At 39.2% G+C, this 22,426-nt stretch overlaps 1 long non-coding RNA gene across 3 annotated transcripts; it reads left to right on the top strand.

Annotated features, from left to right (window-relative positions):
- Positions 1–407: 407 nt before the first annotated feature.
- Positions 408–21,274, top strand: LOC143653299 (uncharacterized). 3 transcript variants are annotated; one of them, XR_013161236.1, is made up of 7 exons: positions 408–515; positions 690–798; positions 11,217–11,331; positions 17,470–17,623; positions 18,750–19,021; positions 19,574–19,729; positions 20,558–21,274. It is a non-coding gene; the product is annotated as an uncharacterized LOC143653299 (long non-coding RNA). The 3 variants fall into 3 exon arrangements; XR_013161235.1 differs by lacking the exon at positions 11,217–11,331; XR_013161237.1 differs by lacking the exons at positions 690–798; positions 11,217–11,331 and having other exon boundaries at positions 417–515.
- The last annotated feature ends 1,152 nt before the right edge of the window (positions 21,275–22,426 follow it).

Below are 22,426 nucleotides of genomic sequence, written 5' to 3'. Positions count from 1 at the left end.
GTGAGCCCGCTGCCTGTGACGTCTCCCGCTGCGTGCGACGTGCCCCCGCTGCCTGTGACGTGCCCCCGCTGCCTGTGACGTGCCCCCTCTGCCTGTGACGTGCCCCCGCTGCCTGTGACGTGCCCCCGCTGCTTGTGACGTGCCCCCGCTGCCTGTGACGTGCCCCCGCTGCGTGTGACGTGAGCCCGCTGCCTGTGACGTCTCCCGCTGCGTGTGACGTGCCCCCGCTCCGTGTGACGTATTCCCGCTGCTGTGACGTCTCCCGCTGCGTGCGACGTGCCCCCGCTGCCTGTGACGTGCCCCCGCTGCCTGTGACGTGCCCCCTCTGCCTGTGACGTGCCCCCGCTGCCTGTGACGTGCCCCCGCTGCCTGTGACGTGCCCCCGCTGCCTGTGACGTGCCCCCGCTGCCTGTGACGTGCTCCCCTTTCACCCCCTCTCTCCGTCTTCTGACTGCTCTCATTAGGACCAGAGCGCAAGGATGGAAGGGAAGTTTGGAAGGCTGGTCTGGGTCAAGGTAGTCGCCCTTCCCCGGAACCCCGGGACCCCTGCTCTCCTCCCTCACTGCCCAGACCCCTTCCCAATCTGAATCCCACCCACATCTGCCTGGATGAGTCTCATGATCTGGAATTTTCCCTCTCCTGCCCCCCTTGAAAACTTGCTTTCCTGGGGCCCATCCCCTTTTACTTAGTGAGTCAGGAAGCTGGACAGTGCTCCTAGAAATGAGGAAGACTTTGAGCTGAAAGTTCTGAGACACTAATGTCTAATAAGGTGTCACTGATGATGAAATCCTTCATCAGGTCAGTACCCCACTAAGCTTTATAAGTTTGAAATAGCTAAAAATCTCCAGGAGCGGAAGGAAAGCAGTGCAGCGTTTCTCGGAGGAGTGGGCATCGCAGGGCCCGGCTTGCCTTCACCCTGTCCCGCGGCCCAGCCTCGCTGAGATGCCCGCAAGTGCAGAAGCCCATTGCCTCTTCCCGAGCAGCCCACTTCTCCACGGCCTGTGCGTTCTGCCCTTTCTGCCTGCAATTTCCTTCTCCTCCCCCTTTTGCTGCCTTCCTTAAAGTTGATTTTGATTTTTTTAAGAATAGTGAATCATAAAAAAAACACGCATCAGTCATTATTCCAATACCTACGGGTTTGTATATTGATCAGCCCTTTTATAGTGTACTCCAACTACCATTGTTTTTAAAAGGCTTCATGATCTTGACATCCCAGGGGTGAAAGTCTCCCTGGTAATGTGGGACATGACTCCAAAGGGATGAGCCTGGCCCTGACACCAGGGAATCAGCAACGTCTTCCTGACCAAAATGGGGGAAAGAATTGAAACAAATAAGATATCAGTGGCTGAGAGAGTTCAGAGTCAAGAGACTACTCTTGAGACAAGGCAAGTTTCGACTAGACATAGGCAAGTTTCAACTAGATACTGCTAATTGCCACAGTTTACCAAACCCCAACCGACATCGTTCGTGCTAACCCTAAAGAACAGCCAGGGCTCCATCTGAGATCCTACAAAGTTGGAGGCACTGAGTTTACTTTCCAGAAACCTCCAACTTCTAGATGGTTCCTATGCCATGTGAGTCCTGAAACCCAGAGGGGCCAGTCTCTTCAAGAACATCAACCACTTTCTTCCCCTATCCCAGATTATTGACACCCCTTTTCAACATGGAAAGATCAGAGTGGGCATAGCCCCAAAACCCCTAAAGATTGGAAGAAAGATCAAAGGAGAAGAAGGAATTGTAACAGGGAAGTTAGGATTTAACAAATGAGTATGAGTATGACTGCTGAGTCATTACGTTGATATTTCTGTTTAGTCTCCAGTGTCTTCAAGCAGCTAGAAGGAAAAACCTGAAATTGTAGAACTGTAACCCATACCAAACTCTGAAATCTGTTCTATAACTAATTGTTAAAACAGACTTTGAAATTTATTGCTTTTTGTATATATGTTATATTTCACAATAAAAAATGTTTAAAAAAAAGCTTCATGATCTAATATTCACAGGCAGATTTCTATGAATGAAATGAAGCTTAAGCTTTAGAATTCCAGACCTGCTTGGGTCCCTTCCTAAACTCATGGCTTTTATTCCCTGTCTTAAAGAGAATCCACAAGTTGTGTAACATTGGGCCCCATTTAACCCAGATGTGACCCTGTTTATACTATGCATGAGTTTTCCCATGGTATTAAAAAATCCTTATAAATAGGATTCTGGTGGTTGCAGAATGGACCACTGGGGCATGAATAGGAGTCCGTTCCCTTTGTTTTGGATGGCTTATTCCTATATTTTGCTATTACAAATAACACTGTAAGCAACATGTGCGTGTATTAATCTTTGTCTATGTTTCTTATTATTTCCTTGGAATAGATTTCCAGGAGGAGAATTACTGGGTAATAGAGGAGAAGTAGATTTATGACTCTTGATTCTTGTTGGAAAATTACTTTCCCTCATGGATGTGTCATCAGCAAAATGAGTGTCCGACTGACTATATAGTTGCCTGGTTCAACATAATCATTCCAAATTCTTGCAAACTTGAGGGTAGCACAAGATCTTTGTTTTAACCTTTAATTATTTATTATTTCCAAGATTGAATATTTTAATAGCCACTATTCATTTGTAAATAATGTGGCATTTTCTTTGGGTCTTAGCAGTTTTTTTTTTTACTACCCCCTGCATACGTTTGTGTATTAAAGATGTGAATCTTTGTATGTTATGCTGGTTTAAATACAGTTTTCCCAGTTTGGCACGTGCTTTTTAATTTTTTTATATTGGAAATTTTTGACTGGAGTTTTTTTCATCAGAATTTACAAAGTGATAAATAGTCATTTTATTGATGTTCTTTGTATGCTATTTCATTCATTGCTTTTTTTTTCCATAGAAAACCTTCCTACATCCAAAGGTCAAATCACACTATTATTTGATTTTATATTTATTTTATTATTGCATCTAATGTTTGTTTTAACATATGATAGGTGAGAAGTATTTGATTCACTGTTTTTTTTCTATTTAGCTAGTTAATTGTCATAACACCATTATTGGACAACCAATCTATCCTTAAAACTCCTTTATCATATCCTCAGTACTTACACACACGAAGTGCTGCTGCAGGGCAACCAGTTCTTTACTTTTTCCTTATGTTTTCATTTTTACAGTTGTATGATGCATATTTATATGGGGGATGGCAAGAGCTCTCTTACTACTCTCATTTTGATACATTTATGTTTTTCTAAAATTCCCAATTTTCTTAAACATTTTTATGAAATAAAACATGCATGTTAAAAGTGCAAAAACATAAATGTGGAGCTTAGAAAATTATTAGGAAGTGAACACCCATAAAGCCACTGTCTAGGTCAAGAAGTGGAGATTTGGGGGACCCAGGAGATAGTGCATGTGCAGCCCCAATCCCAATGCTCTCTTCCCACCAAGGAAACCGTCCTCCCAACTCTGAAGTAGTCACGGGTTTTCCTCACACATTCTTAGCTGAGAGCACATCCTGAAACACTGTAATGCAATTTTGCACGTTTTTGAACTTTCTGTGAATGGACCTATATGAGGATACCTCCTCTTGGATATCTGTATCCTTTTGCTGCATGTTGCATTTTAAAACATTTATGTTGTTATGTATAAGTTTAGTTCCATCACTTTCATTATGAAGTGGTATTCCATTGAATCCGTACCCCACACTAAATGTATGTTATGCTGTAGTTGAAAATTCCTATTGCTTTTTCTGTGGATTGTCTTGCTATAGACCCATGTCTGTATCTTCTGAGGCCCGTGTGAACACATTTCTCTTGAAAATATAGCTCAGTCTATATGTGCATGCTTCACAGTGCATGCGCATGTTTAATATTGTGAGATAATGCCTAACTGTTTCCTGGTATGCCAGACCAACCTATACTCCAGCCTGCACGATCTGTAAATTGCCAGTGAGCCACACCATCATCACCTTAGTATTGATTAGCTTTTTTCATTTTAGCTATTAAGATGGATGTGAAAGTGTATCTCATTGTGGTGTTAATTTGCAACTTCCCGTTGATTAAAAAAGTTGTGCGTCCGTTCTCAACTTTATTGGCTGTTCAGAGTCTCTCGTTTGTGAAGTGCCTATCTACATGCTTTGCCCAGGACTAGTTGTCTTTGATTATTGTATTATTTTGAAGGTATTTTTTATACACTCAATTTGCACCTTTTGTTGGGTATATGAATTGCAAATATCTTCTACTGTGTGGCTTGTCTTTTTATTTCCTTGATTGGTATCCAATAATGAAAAGATGTTCCTATTTTACACATTATTTTTAAGGTTGTCAAATCATTATGCTGAGTGAAATCAGTCAGATAGAGAAGGACAAATATTGTATGATTCTACTTATATGAAATATTTAGAATAAGCAAATTCGTAGAGACAGAAAGTAGATTAAAGGTTACAGGGGCCAAGGGGAGAGGGAATCAGAAGTTATTGCTTAAAGAATATGGACTTCCTATTTTTGGTGATAGGAAAGTTTTGGTAATTGATGGTGGTGATGGTAACACAACTTTGTGTGTGCAAGTAATAACACTGCATTATACACTTAAAATGGTTAAAATGGCAAATTTCATGATATACAAACACATATATAATCAATTATTTTATGGTTCCTTTATGTGCCCCGAAAAAAGTTTTTTTTATTGTCCTGAGTAATGAAGATGTTTCTCTACAAGGTCTATTAAATATTTTATTGTTTTGTCTCTTTAGTATAAGTCTATAATCCCTTAGAATAAAATTTGGGGTATAATGTGCAGTAGTGATATGATTTTTTCCATATGGAGAACCAGTATTCCCAGCACTGTTGACTGATATTCCATCCTTTCCCCTATGGCTTTGCAATTACACCTTTATCATAAATTAATTGTCACGTAGGTATAGGTTAGTTTCAGGGATCTTAACTCAGTTCCATTTGTCTAGTTGAGTCTAGCTTTGCTGACATCCATTATCTTAATTCATACAAAATTATAGTAAGTTTTAATTCCTGATAAAGAAATTCTTCCCCCTTGTTTTTCTACCAGGGTTGTTCTTGGCGTTTAGATTCCAACATGAATTTTTAAATCATCTTTACAATCAGTACACAAGAAGACTATTTTTAGATAAGCTATCCTCCCACTCAAAATCTAATCAATTTAGGGGGAGTTGAAATCATGCCATTGTATCATTCAACACAAAAATAGGGTGTATGTCTTCACTGTTTGTCTCTCTTTTAATTTAATTTACTTTGTAGTTTCCTATGTAGAAAATTTCATATCTCATATGTAACTTACTTCCATATACTTGGTATTTTTTATTATATTGTAAATGATAAGTTTACATTTGTATTTTTTGAGACTATATGGAAAGTAAATGATTTTATATATTAATTTTATATCATTTATATATGTTTAAATTTTATATCATTTATATATATTTAAACAAAAGAAAAATTCTTTAAAACACATTAATTTCTTAATTAATCTGAAAATCCTGAAATTTACATACACAATTTGAAATTTGATTCATTTGTTTATATCATTTTCAAAATTGGAAATCCTGTTTCTTCCTTTCCAGTCTTTCAGATTTTGTTTCACAGTCTTGTCAGCTGCACTGACTATAAACTCCAGTACAATCTTAAGAATTCATGAAGAGAGAGCATTCTGGTATTATTCTTTACAACTTATTCTTCCAGATGAACTCTGGAATGCTTTTTTGCAAGGTAGTTACAATTTCACTGGAATTTTGATTGGGATTACACTAAACTAACACATTTATAAGGTAAAAGTCAAAACCTGGATGATATGCAATCTTCATACCCAGCAACATTGGACTTCTTTTTATCTATGCCATTTGGAGAATATTATACATTTTATTATATGATATATATATATATATATATATATATCCTATGACATTGAAGTGGGACAGAAGCTACTGGTGAAGTTCTACCTTTACAGTCTGCCAACACCCACACTCCAGCCCATGGCTGCCATTGGAGAAGGTTTCTATTTCTTTACTGCATCCTCAAACTAGCCTCTAAGGAATTTACCTTGAGCCCTGCTGACAAGGGAGTCTGCTAGGCATACTTCACAGAACTTTAGTCCTTTCAGTATAAGAGAGAACTGACAAGGGGAAGGATGGTACAGAGGGTCAATGAATAATTCCTCACATACCTTAAAATTCAGAACTTTCACCAGAGGACATCTAAATTTGTTGTATTTTATTTTTCCTATTTAGCACTTAGTGAGATCTTCCTCAGTTACAGAATTGTTTTTTTTTTTTAAATGTTTGTTCATCTTCTCTCCAATCTTATTTTCTATTAGAACTCCTGTTTGAGTATATTGGAACTTCTAAATATATTCTCTGTAGTCTTAACTTTGTTTTTACATCTTTCAAATAACTCTTCATCATCTTTAAGTGCATTATGGTAAATTCTCTCTACTAGATCTTCCAATTCATCAAATTTATCTCCAGCCACATCTATGCTATTATTTGTCCAAAGTTCTGAAGATTTTGTGTTTGTTTTTGTTGTTGGCTTGCATTTTTAGTATCTTCAAATCCACTTATATGCTTAGATTATCAGGCTTTTTATTTGTATGTGTGTATATCATCTAAAATAAAGATATTAAGAACCCTCAGAAAATGATTTCAAGTTCCTATGTGTCTGTGTTAATTTTGTTACCTTTGGATTTTCTTGCAGGTTCATTTAGTGTTCCTATTTATATTATTGGTCTTTCTTACATGTTTTGAATTCTGTTTATTCCTACAGAGAGAGGTATAATTGATCACTATTCATAACTGGAATGTTAATCCGTGGTCCAAATAAAAATCTCTGTTCCTCATGCTTTCAATGCAGATTTTGATGATAGAAATCAGATTCTTGTGTTTATTTTGCAAAGGGAAGTGAGAAAAAATCAGTCAGGTGCTCTTTCATTTAGGAAGCCCAAGGAGCTTGCTTTGTTGGAATGGGAGTGTGTTGTACTTCTTGAGTGGTGTCAATCACCTGAAGCACTGCCTCCATTCTTCTTCTCCCAACCTGCTCCACCATGGAGGTCCCCAAGAGCAGTCAAGTTTGAAGGTCTGCACTCCTGGCTCTACTCTGGGGCAACTTCTGGAAGAGGAGGAAGCTCTGGGGGAAGGGGGTCATTGCAGCTCTTTGGGATGAGTCTTGAATTTAGGGAAACACACAGGCAAAATAGAATACAATAGGAGGATTCCTTTTTCTTTGGTCCTTAAAATATTTTCCTTCATATAAGGCATCATATTAACACCTTACAATTCTATTGACTGATAAAGTTCAGAGCTGAGCTTCTTCCAAAGGGTTTCTACTTTCCAATGTCTGTTAAAATTCTGTATAAGGTAGCTGGTCACAGACCATTTTAAGAAAGCAAGATTGGGTATTTTCAAGAACAAAAAGTGAAATTAGATCACTTGGGCAGTGTGATTTCCTCTAGGTTTTCTAGGAATAACATGTAAATTGGTTTATTTAGTTTAAATTTGAATGTGCAAAAGCAGAAAATGTTAATTATTGTAGCAGTCAATTTGATTTCAATCTAAGCATATGGGTTCTTTATAACATCAAGCATGCCTCAACTACAGTATGTTGACTCAAGTTCTTAGATGTTAGTGATAATATGGTAAAGGTTATATAGAAAATATTAACCTTTTCTATGGCCGTGTTTGAAACTGAAACAATGGTAGCCATCTTGCCACTGCTTGCACATTAATTTAAAATTTTTCCATGGAGCCCCAACACATGTCTGGCTCCTTGCTAATTACTTTCAAGCACAATCTCCCTCAATATGCCTAACAATCCCATGAGGCAAATACTACTATGCCCATTTTATGGATAATGAAACTGGGGCACAGCTGGTAACACAGTTGTGAGGTGCTTCAGTCATTTGATACTAATCACTTGTTCCTTGTGGCTAGTTTCATACAATAACCTGCATGAGCAAATAAAAATACAGACACGCAGTTTGTTCACAAAGGTCGATTTTCTGTGAATGATCATTTTTGATACTGTCCTTCTAACAGCAATTTTGCTACCTCCCGCAACCAAAGAAAGACATGTGATGGATTACATGTGATGAACTGTTCTTCTCAATTAAATAACACTAACTGCTTTACACCAAATGTCCAATTGCTGGGGGGCAAAAGTGATCTGGTGAAAAACACACTGTAATTAATTAGTGACATTGGATTGATTTTAAGCAGCAGCAGTACTTTACCGTTGCTTTCCTGTTTCACTCTTGCTGAACTGTGAGATGCTGACAATGTCTTTCAGTAAATGGGGTGACCTCCCCAATGAAGCTTGCTTTACCAATACTATTTTAGTTGCTTTCATTAAAAATGGATCAGAATTTCCCAATGGTAATACAACAATCATGGAAAAAAAGAACGGACAATTTCACAGGTTTAAGCATTTACTGTTAACTCTGAAGAAATCTTGCTTTGCACACTTGCTGTTACACAAGTGTTGACAAGAGGGCTGTGCCAAATTCACACTCTGAGGGTTTCCAGTACAGCTGGAAGCTACTGACCTTGAAATCACTCACCATTGGGGTCAGGGTCTGGTTAGTTAGGGGCTCACTCAGGTCCCTTGAAAGACACTTTATAGAAGCATTTTATCCAAAAGGATTAAAATTCAGTTTTGATACTAAATAGAAAACAAAAGAACAATGGCACAAATAAAGTCAAAGTTTATTAGCGATGATGATAGCTTTGACTGACTCAAATTTTTCTATTAAACAATTTATAGATGAGTAAACATAAATTACATACAGTTCAGACTTGCTGGTATACACACATTATAAAAAAGATATAAAAAATGATAAAGGAAAGAATCAGACAGTCAAATGCTAACACCGCTTATATGAGAGAAAGTAAAAGTCAATGAAAAAATATCTAAATTGGACAAAGAGGCATATACTTTTTATCAATAAAAAGTAAACAAAAACTTGAGAAGGAACAGCAGTTGTCACCCTACAGCAAGCAACACAAATCAAACTACATCAATGAAAAATAATTATGAAAAAAATATGACTTAATGAGAACATTGTCTTAGAGGGAGGATTTAATCTACTTTCCTGGGTGTTGGAAAACCAAACAGATTTTTAAAATTTGAGCACGTGGAGGCTTTAATGAGAAAATTAACAAGTTCGATCATGCACAAATGCATATAAGTGGATGCATATGGACCTATAGTTAGTACTTTATAACTATCATATGTGGCCTTATATGTGCGAGCATATAAACGTGACACACATATCTACACATAAATTTTTACCCAGCAAATAAAGATTTTACCATCTCTTCAAATTGCCACCAGACATGTACAGAAGTAATCATATGTCAGACCATTCGCAGAAAATCTAAATATTATTTAAATAATATCGCAAAATATTTCAAAGTGAAGAAATCTCATAAGCAAACATTTAATAGTTAGAAATTAATAATAAATTGATAGTTAAAGAGTCAAATCATTTGAAAGTCTAAAAAATAAATTTTGCCAATTAACTGAGAATTAAAAGTAACTATTTGCAAGAAAAGACAAACAGTTCTGTTTGTTGAAAATATTATATAAACTCAGAACACCCCCAAAATCAACTAGAAAATACAATAACAATTTAGGGACATGCAAGACAAATCTGTGGGCCTAACAGCAGTAATGAACACCAGCAACAACCACGAGAGCGTATTTAGGAATTTATATAATAGCATTCACATTTGAAAGCAAAGCAAAGCAAAAGTGTTTAGGATCACAGCCTACTTAACATACAAAGGGGAAATACTAAAAATGTAGCAGAGAAGGAGAAAACAAAAGAAGAATTAGATGAGACTGATTTTAGAATTCTAAGTTGCAGTATAGATACTAGAAATTGGTAGAAAAATGTCTTCAAAATCAGTTATTCTGAACTAAAAATCTATGCTATCTAACTTATAATTCAAGTCTGAAGGCAAAATGAATGTGTTTTTTTTTTTTGCATCTTCCAAGCATTCAGGATGTTTATCACTTAAACAATTTTCAAGAAGGTACTCCAGTAAAATAAAAGCATGGATTTGATAAAGATACAATATTAAAGACACAGTTGATACTATAACCATTTTCTAGGTAATTTGATAATGTGGATGAAAATTTTATCAATCATTTACTAAAAAAGTAAAGATATTTTTGAGAAAATTATAGGTACTTCCAATTTACCCTGCAATTTATGAAGAAAGTTGAGAAGTATGCAAAAATCTTTTGTTTTATTTGGGTGAAGAGAAAAAATTATAGTTAAGAATTCTCAGCATTGATGTAAAACACATTTAAAGGTAATATTAGAAGAATATGAAAAGTATATATAAATTCCAGTACACTAGAGAAAACCAAAAAAGAGAAAACTTAATCTTTCCAGTGAAAGAGATAAGAAATAGTAAGAAAACCAAACATACCAATTAACATAATACATATAAATGCATTAGTTTTATACATTAAAGGGCAGAGATGAGAAGATTGGATAAAAAGAAAAGTTAGTCATACGTTTTCTACAAGAAACATATCCAATGTAAAATGGCCAGAAAAATTAGTTTATAATGTTGAAAAATAAAGGATTAGACCATAATAAATTTGGTAAAATGGATTTTTAAAAAGAAAGTTAAAAAAGAAGAAGAGTCAAGAATATTTCCTAGAGTTAAAATAGAATTACACATAAACATGCTAACATATTCTAAACTCTATAGTAGAGCGTATATAAAAAATTACAACAATAAAATGATATTGTATTTTGCTAATTTAGAGTATGGAAATATGGAGGGAGAGCAAGAGTAGGGAGTAGGTAGACTCACACACATTGTGAACAACTGAGTGTCTTTTTTTTTTTTTGGTTCATGGTCTGGGAATCAAACAAGTGAATATCTTTTTATACTGCGTTTTGGAGGACAATAGAGCATTCATCAGAACTGACAATGTGCACCTGTTGGACAGCAGGTCATTTCTAAGGAGCCACCTTATAAAATATTAGCACAGTTACATAAAGATAGAAGTACATAGATGGTCATTGCAGCCTTGTTTCTAATAGCTAAAAACTGGAAACAGCTTAAATATTCAACAATTGGATGATAGTAAAATGAATGATGGTACATCCATTCTGTAGAATTCCATGCAGTCTTCAAAAATAACATTAAAATGAATAAATAATATGGAACAAACTGATAAAATGCATTGGTTTTCCTCCTCCAGAACAGCTACTAGGGGAGTAGAAACGACACAGAACAGCTCCCGGAGCCACGACAGAGATCAAAAAGACAGCGTACCCCATCCTGGAACGGCTGACTGGCTGGGAGAACCCGCTCCGGTGAGATCGCCGAGGGGTGCGAGCTTCCCTCGGCGGGGCGGCAAGCGGCCGGAGTCCCTCTCTTCCTCCTTCCCAGGCCAGCTGGCAGAATTGGGCAGGCGGTCCCCTCAAGCCGCGGTGGCTGGTGCCCCCACCACGCGCGGACCCCCCGGACCAACTGAGAGAACTGGATTGGAAATCCCCAGGCCACAGAGAACGGTGACCGGGGGGGTCCTTTCCAAACATGTGACTCCCCGGTCTGGTGGGGAATGGTGCACTCTCCTGGGCTGCGGCGGCTGGCACCCTCCCGCCACGCTTGGCGCCCCAGGCCGACTAGGAAATTCGGACGGGGGCTTTCCTGGGCTGCGGTGGCTGGCGACCCTCCCTGCGTTCGGACCCCCGGGTCAGCTGGCACTCTTCCAAGCCGCTTGAGCTGGCGAACCTCCACCACGGCGAGAGTTTTCCAAAGTTAAAGGACCCACAGCAACTTTTACTGGTGGGACCAGCAGACAAACGTGTGCCACGAGTGCCACCTACTGGGCAGGATAAGAAAAACAGAACCCAGAGATTTCACAGAAAAATCTTTCAACCTGTTGAGTCCAACACCCAGGGAAATCTGACTAAATGCCCAGACGCCAGCAGAAGATAACGGATCATGCTCAGAAAATTGAAAATATGGCCCAGTCAAAGGAACAAACCAACAGTTCAAATGAGATACAGAAGCTGAGACAACTAATGCTGAATATACGAACAGAAATGGAAAACCTCTTCAAAAACGAAATCGATAAATTGAGGGAGGACATGAAGAAGACATGGGCTGAACAAAAAGAAGAAATAGAAAAACTGAAAAAACAAATCACAGAACTTACGGAAGTGAAGGATAAAGTAGAAAAGATGGAAAAAAACAATGGATGCCTACAATGATAGATTTAAAGAGACAGAAGATAGAATTACTGATTTGGAGGATGGAACATCTGAATTCCAAAAAGAAACAGAAACTATCGGGAAAAGAATGGAAAAATTTGAACAGGGTATCAGGGAACTCAAGGACAATATGAACCGCACAAATGTACGTGTTGTGGGTGTCTCAGAAGGAGAAGAGAAGGGAAAAGGAGGAGAAAAACTAATGGAAGAAATTATCACTGAAAATTTCCCAACTCTTATGAAAGACCTAAAATTACAGATCCAAGAAGTGCAGCGCACCCCAAAGAGATTAGACCCAAATAGGCATTCTCCAAGACACTTACTAGTTAGAATGTCGGAGGTCAAAGAGAAAGAGAGGATCTTGAAAGCAGCAAGAGAAAAACAATCCATCACATACAAGGGAAACCCAATAAGACTATGTGTAGATTTCTCAGCAGAAACCATGGAAGCTAGAAGACAGTGGGATGATATATTTAAATTACTAAAAGAGAAAAACTGCCAACCAAGACTCCTATATCCAGCAAAATTGTCCTTCAAAAATGAGGGAGAAATTAAAACATTCTCAGACAAAAAGTCACTGAGAGAATTTGTGACCAAGAGACCAGCTCTGCAAGAAATACTAAAGGGAGCACTAGAGTCAGATACGAAAAGACAGAAGAGAGAGGCATGGAGAAGAGTGTAGAAAGAAGGAAAGTCAGATATGATATATATAATACAAAAGGCAAAATGGTAGAGGAAAATAATATCCAAACAGTAATAACACTAAATGTTAATGGACTGAATTCCCCAATCAAAAGACATAGACTGGCAGAATGGATTAAAAAACAGGATCCTTCTATATGCTGTCTACAGGAAACACATCTTAGACCCAAAGATAAACATAGGTTGAAAGTGAAAGGTTGGGAAAAGATATTTCATGCAAATAACAACCAGAAGAGCAGGAGTGGCTATACTAATATCTAACAAATTAGACTTCAAATGTAAAACAGTTAAAAGAGACAAAGAAGGACACTATATACTAATAAAAGGAACAATTAAACAAGAAGACATAACAATCATAAATATTTACGCACTGAACCAGAATGCCCCAAAATACGAGAGGAATACACTGCAAACACTGAAAAGGGAAATAGACACATATACCATAATAGTTGGAGACTTCAATTCGCCACTCTCATCAATGGACAGAACATCTAGACAGAGGATCAATAAAGAAATAGAGAATCTGAATAGTACTATAAATGAGCTAGACTTAACAGACATTTATAGGACATTAAATCCCACAACAGCAGGATACACCTTTTTCTCAAGTGCTCATGGATCATTCTCAAAGATAGACCATATGCTGGGTCACAAAGCAAGTCTTAACAAATTTAAAAAGATTGAAATCATACACAACACTTTCTTGGATCATAAAGGAATGAAGTTGGAAATCAATAATAGGCGGAGTGCCAGAAAATGCACAAATACGTGGAGGCTCAACAACACACTCTTAAACAACAAGTGGGTCAAAGAAGAAATTGCAAGAGAAATTAGTAAATACCTCGAGGCGAATGAAAATGAAAACACAACATATCAAAACCTATAGGACGCAGCAAAGGCAGTGCTAAGAGGGAAATTTATTGCCCTAAATGCCTATATCAGAAAAGAAGAAAAGGCAAAAATGCAGGAATTAACTGTCCACTTGGAAGAACTGGAGAAAGAACAGCAAACTAATCCCAAAGCAAGCAAAAGGAAAGAAATAACAAAGATCAGAGCAGAAATAAATGAAATTGAAAACATGAAAACAATCGAGAAAATCAATAAGACCAGAAGTTGGTTCTATGAGAAAATCAATAAGATTGATGGGCCCTTAGCAAGATTGACAAAAAGAAGAAGAGAGAGGATGCAAATAAATAAGATCAGAAATGGAAGAGGAGACATAACTACTGACCTCACAGAAATAAAGGAGGTAATAACAGGATACTATGAACAACTTTACGCTAATAAATACAACAATTTAGATGAAATGGACGGGTTCCTGGAAAGACATGAACAACCAACTTTGACTCAAGAAGAAATAGATGACCTCAACAAACCAATCACAAGTAAAGAGATTGAATTAGTCATTCAAAAGCTTCCTAAAAAGAAAAGTCCAGGACCAGATGGCTTCACATGTGAATTCTATCAAACATTCCAGAAAGAATTAGTACCAACTCTCCTCAAACTCTTCAAAAAAATTGAAGTGGAGGGAAAACTACCTAATTCATTCTACGAAGCCAACATCACCCTCATACCAAAACCAGGCAAAGATATTACAAAAAAAGAAAACTACAGACCAATCTCTCTAATGAATATAGATGCAAAAATCCTCAATAAAATTCTAGCAAATCGTATCCAACAACACATTAAAAGAATTATACATCATGACCAAGTAGGATTCATCCCAGGTATGCAAGGATGGTTCAACATAAGAAAATCAATTAATGTAATACACCATATCAACAAATCAAAGCAGAAAAATCACATGATCATCTCAATTGATGCAGAGAAGGCATTCGACAAGATTCAACATCCTTTCCTGTTGAAAACACTTCAAAAGATAGGAATATAAGGAAACTTCCTTAAAATGATAGGGGGAATATATGAAAAACCCACAGCTAATATCATCCTCAATGGGGAAAAATTGAAAACTTTCCCACTAAGATCAGGAACAAGACAAGGATGTCCATTATCACCATTATTATTCAACATTGTGTTGGAGGTTCTAGCCAGAGCAATTAGACAAGAAAAAGAAATACAAGGCATCAAAATTGGAAAGGAAGAAGTAAAACTATCGCTGTTTGCAGACGATATGATACTATACGTCGAAAACCCGGAAAAATCCACAACAAAACTACTAGAGCTAATAAATGAGTACAGCAAAGTAGCAGGTTACAAGATCAACATTCAAAAATCTGTAGCATTTCTATACACTAGTAATGAACAAGCTGAGGGGGAAATCAAGAAGCGAATCCCATTTACAATTGCAACTACACGAATAAAATACCTAGGAATAAATTTAACTAAAGAGACAAAAAACCTATATAAAGAAAAGTACAAAAAACTGCTAAAAGAAATCACAGAAGACCTAAATAGATGGAAGGGCATACCGTGTTCATGGATTGGAAGACTAAATATAGTTAAGATGTCAATCCTACCTAAATTGATTTACAGATTCAATGCAATACCAATCAAACTCCCAACAACTTATTTTTTAGAAATAGAAAAACCAATAAGCAAATTTATCTGGAAGGGCAGGGTGCCCCGAATTGCTAAAACCATCTTGAGGAAGAAAACGAAGCTGGAGGTCTCACGCTGCCTGACTTTAAGGCATATTATGAAGCCACAGTGGTCAAAACAGCATGGTATTGGCATAAAGATAGATATATCGACCAATGGAATCGAATAGAGTGCTCAGATATAGACCCTCTCATCTATGGACATTTGATCTTTGATAAGGCAGTCAAGCCAACTCACCTGGGACAGAACAGTCTCTTCAATAAATGGTGCCTAGAGAACTGGATATCCATATGCAAAAGAATGAAAGAAGACCCATATCTCACACCCTATACAAAAGTTAACTCAAAATGGATCAAAGATCTAAACATTAGGTCTAAGGCCATAAAACAGTTAGAAGAAAATGTAGGGAGATATCTTATGAAACTTACAATTGGAGGCAGTTTTATGGACCTTAAACCTAAAGCAAGAGCACTGAAGAAGGAAATAAATAAATGGGAGCTCCTCAAAATTAAACACTTTTGTGCATCAAAGAACTTCATCAAGAAAGTAGAAAGACAGCCTACACAATGGGAGACAATATTTGGAAATGACATATCAGATAAAGGTCTAGTATCCAGAATTTATAAAGAGATTGTTCAACTCAACAACAAAAAGACAGCCAACCCAATTACAAAATGGGAAAAAGACTTGAACAGACACCTACCAGAAGAGGAAATACAAATGGCCAAAAGGCACATGAAGAGATGCTCAATGTCCCTGACCATTAGAGAAATGCAAATCAAAACCACAATGAGATATCATCTCACACCCACCAGAATGGCCATTATCAACAAAACAGAAAATGACATCCTCATCCGCTGGAGAGGATGCGGAGAAAGAGGCACACTTATCCACTGTTGGTGGGAATGTCAAATGGTGCAACCACTGTGGAAGGCAGTTTGGCGGTTCTTCAAAAAGCTGAATATAGAATTGCCATACGACCCAGCAATACCATTGCTGGGTATCTACTCAAAGGACTTAAGGGCAAAGACACAAACGGACATTTGCACACCAATGTTTATAGCAGCATTATTTACAATTGCAAAGAGATGGAAACAGCCAAAATGTCCATCAACAGAAGAGTGGCTAAACAAACTGTGGTATATACATGCGATGGAATATTATACAGCTTTAAGACAGGATAAACTTATGTAGCATGTAATGACATGGATGGACCTAGAGAACATTATGCTGAGTGAGTCTAGCCAAAAACTAAAGGACAAATACTGTATGGTCCCACTGATGTGAACCGACATTCGAGAATAAACTTGGAATATGTCATTGGTAACAGAGTCCAGCAGGAGTTAGAAACAGGGTAAGATAATGGCTAATTGGAGCTGAAGGGATACAGACTGTGCAACAGGACTTGATACAAAAACTCAAAAATGGACAGCACAATAATACCTAATTGTAAAGTAATCATGTTAAAACACTGAATGAAGCTGCATCTGAGCTATAGGTTTTTTTGTTTGTTTGTTTGTTTTTGCTATTATTATTACTTTTATTTTTTTCTCTATATTAACATTCTGTATCTTTTTCTGTTGTGTTGCTAGTTCTTCTAAACCGATGCAAATGTAGTAAGAAACGATGATCATGCATCTATGTGATGATGTTAAGAATTACTGATTGCATATGTAGAATGGTATGATTTCTAAATTATGGGTTAATTTCTTTTTTTCCGTTCATTAATAAAAAAATAAATAAAAATAAAATGCATTGATGAATCTGATGCACAACAATATAACGGATAGTTAATAAGGGCAAACTTGTATATGTAAAATATTCACACATGACTTTTGTCATAAAGGATCCAAACCAAATCGTTTTCATTAGCTATCATTGAGTGGGTAAGCGGATTTGGGAAGGGCAGTGAAAGCAAGCTTTATTTTTTTATTTGATATGGTTCTGCATAAATTTCCTTTTTTTTTTTTACAGGTATGGATCCTTAAAATATTCAGTAAATAAAAATATTTAATACATAAAAATAAAATGAAGGAAAAATATGTGAGAAGAAGGGATTATTCCTAGAAATCTTTGTTGAAACAGCTCCAGTTAAAATCAGGAGAAATAATGCTGAAGTTTTGGAGCAGTGAGTATTTGCCTTCCAACTACTTAGGCTGTTGGATCAATGTCAAGTCAAAAGGAATGTTCACAAAGACGAAAGTACAGACTAATGCTAGTATAAAATTTGATGGTTATTTTAATCTAAAAAAATCATTCTTTATAAGACTGTAATTTTCAAACAAAAATTCATCTGGTTAGCTTGGGTGTAATTTAGCCCCTAGAAGGAAATTGTTTACTATCTCATGAGTTACTTCGCACTATTTTTCATGTCCAATAAAGTGATTTCGTTGTTTGCATTCACCTTCTAGATGCCTGATACAGGCCAATATCCTAATACAAGCCTCACTGTATCCATTTCACAAATGCTGGAGGCAACTAGGATGGGGTCAGCATTACAAACACTAGAAATCATCTCTCCTCTGGTAGCAACAAATAGGCATGAGAGAATCTCCTGGGATGAAATAAAAATTATAATTCCTTAAGGGTTTGCCTGAAACTCCAAATAAGCAAACAAAAATAAGCATATTACTCCACCAGGAAAAACTACATTGCGCAATGGAAAGAAAAGCTAATGATCTAAAATTGCAGGTGGTTTCCATCAACAATCCCATTTCCTGTCCATCGCTGGTCTGCTGTGGTTGCCTCCATCTGTCCCTGCTACAGGACAGAGCTAACACAGGGTCCCCTGGCTGGGGGGCTGCAGTCTTATGGCAAGGAGAAAGGGAATCAAGGCTAACTATAGGTTGCCTCTTAAAGCTCCTGACATATCACTTCTGCTCACACTTCATCGGCCAAAGGAAGTAGCATGACCAGGGACCCCAGCCTGCCACCCCACCCCTGCCCCCGAGCAAGAGGCAGGGCATATTTGGACAATAATGCTACCATTTGTTCCAGGCCATGTGCAACAGCTGTAAAATTATCTAAGGGATATTCCTGCCACCTGGACTATCAGAAACTACACAGACCTTGAAACGATGGACCAGTCTATGAAATAAGAGGATAAAATCTAACAGTACTATTTTGGTCAAATCATAACTAAAACTGAATGAAAAGAGGAAATTGTATCTAAGCAGATTGCCTTTTGAGTAAAATGAAATATCAAAATAGAGCGCCACTAGAAAGAGTGACACACCCTCGTGAACTTTCCCCAGGTACCAGCACAGATGAGAGCAGTAGAGAAGGATGGACTGACCTCGATTTCCCCAGTCTTCAACACACACATGTGTGTGTGTGTGCCCAGGTGTGAATCTTGGATTAAAGTCTGTGGACGCTCACTTTTCCTACAGGAAGAACTCCCGTGAAATGTGCACGATGCCCTAATTCCTGCCCCACTTCTCATCCTCATCTTCTGCCATTTCCCGATGGAACCCCTCACAGACGTCAAGTTCCATAGACAACCCCCCCCCCCCCACCTAAATGTCTTGTACGTGGTTTTCCTTCTTTCTGACAACTAATAAATCCATAATAAATACTCATTTAAAAATATCAAGTGAACAAAAACCGCGATAGGGAGATGAAGTTGTGTGGATATAAGGAATGTCGGCAGTGAGAGCAGGGATCGCCAGCCTGGAACCTGTGGAGGGGATTGCTTCCGTTCAGGCACTCCCAGGACAGGGGGTAGACTGGCCGACTCGGGCTCCTTGTTTTGAACCCTAAACTGTCAGGAAGGTGGCTGCGGGGCAGGCCCCGAGGGGGATGGGAGTGGAGACAGCGTAGGAGCAGGGCAGCGCCCCATGTCCCGGGGAGGAGACCACAGGCCCTAGAAACCAGAGCACGTGGCGTGGCATGCATGGGACTGAGTGTCCCCGAAAGCTACAATTGCACTGGCTCCTCAGGCCCTGGTGCCCTCTTTTCTCCATCAGAGGACTAGAGAGCTTTAGGATGAAGATGGGGAGGGGCTCTCTGCTGGGAGGAGAGATTGGCCTGGGATTCAACATGGTGACTGTAAACTCACTCTCTATTGAACCAAATGCAGCGTCCTCATGACTGGCCATGGAAGGCCACACACCAGGGACTCACTGGAAAGCCAGGCGGCCAGTGCGGATGGCTGGGGCAGGCAGCTGCCTTTTGCCCCGGGGCTGATCTCTGCTGGCTCTGAGTGGTGCGAATGTTTCCAGGCTACTGCAGTCAGGTTGGTACCAAATGTACTTGATTCTTTTTTAAAGCCCTTGTTTAAATCCAACCCCATTTCTGCATTGGCCAAATTGAAAACATGAGTATAGCCTCCAGAGCTAGCCCACTTGATGGTGATTTATACATCAGAACCCGAGCCTTGCCAGGAAACACACGACCTCTCCCCTCTGTTAATAATTGCAGTATGGAGATGAAGCCCATTACATGGGGTAATTCTGTCCATGGCAGAATGCACTTTGGAGAACATAACAGAAAGATGGGGCTCCTGCTTCCCACAAGTGGGAGTGAACGAATGCTAGCTGACAGATGCAGATGGCAACAAATGTTATGAGTAATGCGAGGGAAGAAACTGGTTTCTGAGCATTTCCCAGATTGAGCTGCTATGAAAGATCATAGAGCTGTAGAGGTGGGAAAAGCTGAGATGGTGAATGTTTAACGACGTGCCCTCCAAAGGAGATGGGGAGCCCAGATTGGCAATGTTTGCCAGTTTCTACAGTGTAAATAATCCCACCACGTAACACACCGTAATAGAGTATCTTCACACTGCAGGTGAAAAAATGCAGATGACCTCGAGAGCGTAGACAGGATATTGTAGTAAAATAGTTAGAAAGTGATTAGTTTTGAGTATCTACTATCTTCTAAAAATGTAATTTATTACATTGGAATTTTATATAATTTAATATTTAATATTAGTGTTTAACAACTGGTTGGCAAAATTCCTGAAAACTTAACAAGCTCTTACAAACTGGTACAAGCCAGCTCTCAGTCAGAGAATGAGTTTGACTGTCATGTAATATATTTCAATCAATTCCATCTTTTTTCCTAGGATCTGGGTGCAGTTTGGTCTTTGCTCAAATTGCCAGTCTTAGAGAAGCAGCAGTCTTTCTGCACAAGGACCAACATGCTGGGATCTGGGGGCTGGAGTTGAATCCTGAGAGACTTAAAAGTCTGTTTTGCATGTTTCTGAAAGCAACTATATCATGCATGTTTTTTCCCAGTACCTAAATCCTATAAGATGTCTTGCTTTTGGGTAAGATAGAGTGGTTCAGAGTGTTGTGTTTCCTTAAATCATCGCTAAAGCAGAAACAAGAGAAGGTAAGCGGCCTGGCCCCCTTTCTGAGGCAGGTACTGACCCACAAGTTAGGCCTCATGGAGTGGGCTGTGCTCTCAGAGAGGTTGTCATTCGGGGGGCAGTGTGGAGGGGAAAGGCCAAAGGAAACGGGGTAAGGAACTTGCTGTGGGAAGGTGGCGTAGGGTGCACACTTTGCATCCCCCTCTCTCCTCTCCCCCTCACCTGAAGCAGAGTAAGATACATGGCAGCTGCCAGCACCTCCTGATGTCTGCTTTGTGGCTGGCATGTGGGCGGAACATGGTCCATGGCGGCCACTGGGCTCATTCATCACGGGAGGAAGGGAACAGGGTTGTCTGGTGACACAAGATCCCTACAGACTGAAGCATAGATGCTTCCCAAATCCACGGTCAAGGTGGAAATGGAGAAGCAGCAGCAACCTTGCAACATAGGTCAGGCCTGGACCTCAACTGGGTGGTGGCCAGAGGGCCGGGAGGACCCAGGTTCCTAGGAGCTGGCCATTGGACTGGTGTGAGGACCCTACGGGGTTGGTGGAACAGGTCCAGTGCCTTTGAGGCCAAGCCTTGCACAGGGACAGTGCCACGTGATGGCCCCATGACCCATGGTCCAGCCCAGCCCAGAGGGACATGATGGGAAGGAGCCTGTCTCACGGGGGTTTTTTAAGTAGTTTAAGTCCAAGGCTGTCTCCTGGATCCCTGGCCAGAGCAAGCTCTCGTGTGCTGCCTCACAAGGGACTAGGCCTTCCAGAAGCCAGTAGCCTCTTAGCCAGCAACAGTTCCCTTCAACGTCCCGAACCTCTAAGCCTGGCTCCCTCTTTAGCAATATCAACACAAGCCCAAATCATCAGGGATTTGATAGGAAGTCATGGAAGCTGAGGCCTCTGGATTTCAGAGGAATCGCAGCCAAGACAGGGGTTCTTCCACTCTGGTGGTCCTGAAAAAGCCGGAAGGTCAAAGGATGGGCCCCAAATTTAAGGGACTCTGCCCAGAAAACAGTTCAGACAGGGGGTGGAGGGAACAGCCATCAGAGGGCTTGGCATGGACCACGTTCCTTAGGTGACTGGGCCCCATGGAAGGTTCTGGCAACAACGGCATCTGGGAGCAGCTGCCCTGGTTCCCTGTGCGCTGGGGAGAGCCAGGTATCCTGGTACGACATGAAATCAATAATGGAAACAGCTAAAAGCGTGAGGACAATTGACCTGCTCAGTGACAAGGAAAAGTGCTCACACAGTAAGAGAATGGTGAAAAGTCAATTCTAGTTTTGCAAAATCTGTCAGATTAATTAAAATACAGTGTAGTACAGGAAAGCTAATTAATATACCTTCAGCCTCTCTCTCCTTATTTGCAGCTTTTGTTCTCCCTTCCTCCGCCCTACCTTCACACAGTGCCCAGATTTCAGACTCTCAGATGCTGGCGTTGGCTGATGAAAAAGTTTAGCTTTGGCTAGCAAAAAGATAAACTGACACAAGCAATCAGTGTCTGTTTCTAGAACAAATAGAAATCAACCAGTTATTAATGCTGTCACCTCTAATCCTTTTAAATTAGTTGATTATAACAAAAGCACAACCACCAGAAGACGAGACCACATTTTTATGGCATAGTTGAT

The sequence above is a fragment of the Tamandua tetradactyla genome, chromosome 13 (genome assembly GCF_023851605.1).
Source record: "Tamandua tetradactyla isolate mTamTet1 chromosome 13, mTamTet1.pri, whole genome shotgun sequence".
Classification (NCBI taxonomy): Eukaryota; Metazoa; Chordata; class Mammalia; order Pilosa; family Myrmecophagidae; genus Tamandua; species Tamandua tetradactyla.
Note: the sequence above shows the minus strand (reverse complement) of the source record. Positions and strands in the feature narration are given on the sequence as shown.